This window comes from Penaeus monodon, chromosome 30 (assembly GCF_015228065.2).
Source record: "Penaeus monodon isolate SGIC_2016 chromosome 30, NSTDA_Pmon_1, whole genome shotgun sequence".
Taxonomy (NCBI): domain Eukaryota; kingdom Metazoa; phylum Arthropoda; class Malacostraca; order Decapoda; family Penaeidae; genus Penaeus; species Penaeus monodon.
This window is the reverse complement of record NC_051415.1, coordinates 13,621,143-13,622,116: the sequence shown is the minus strand read 5'-3', so window position 1 is coordinate 13,622,116 and position 974 is coordinate 13,621,143.

Genomic DNA, 974 nt, shown 5'->3' with positions numbered 1-974 from the left:
TCGACATGGGCCCCTCTTCGGATAATATGAAAATATTGAAATTTAGAGCCCACCATCCATATTAATACTCTATTAGTTTATGCATAATTCACATTAGAAACATAGAAAATAGGCTATGCAAGACCTATGACTGAAAAAGAAACAACGCATCTGTAAAACCAATAGAAACTTACATTAATAAGACAAATTATCAGTTACATACGAAATCAATAACTATGTTAACTATACAAAAATGGACAACTTATAGCACATTTGGTTGTGACAATAGCTCATTTCTGAGAGCGATTGAAACAATATTTACTAATACTAATCTTGCTAAGTACTAGTGATACACTTTCAGCAAAAGCAATTTTCTTAAGGAGACTCTTGTGGCTCCATCACCTTATTGTCCGTCTCTTTTTCTACGATCACATTTTCAACATAATATTTTCCATTTACTTAAACGCATTGTTTCTCAACCACATCACTTTGTCGCATTTGGACATCCGCCCATAACCGATAACCTTGGGACCAAGCAGAGGTGTAGAAGGGTAGCTACCTTGCTTCCCTCGCCAGATTACAGATGCCTTTTGCCATCTAATGACTGCGCCATTGGTAGTTTCTCCGGTCAGCCCACACATTCTTGGTAGGCTTAAACGTTAACTCCTAGATGCTGTCCCGGCTCAGGAGATAGCTGGTCCAACTTGCTTGAACATGCCCTACAACTGCCTTTGCTGGTTACTTCCCAAGGGCGAGTATTCCTCAACTTTTCTCATGTTGACCCCCATACCTCTGTGCTGCTCTGCACTTCTTGGTGCTGCACGTCCGTAGTCGTCTCATCACCGTTGCCAACACCTCTTGAACCATGTACACCATGCCCAATAATCTCTTGCTTTTGAAATAACTGCTTTTACCGATGGAATTTTTCACATTACTCTAACGTTTATTACACTAACATAGAATTAAAACGGTCCCACTGCTGTCACCCAGTATCG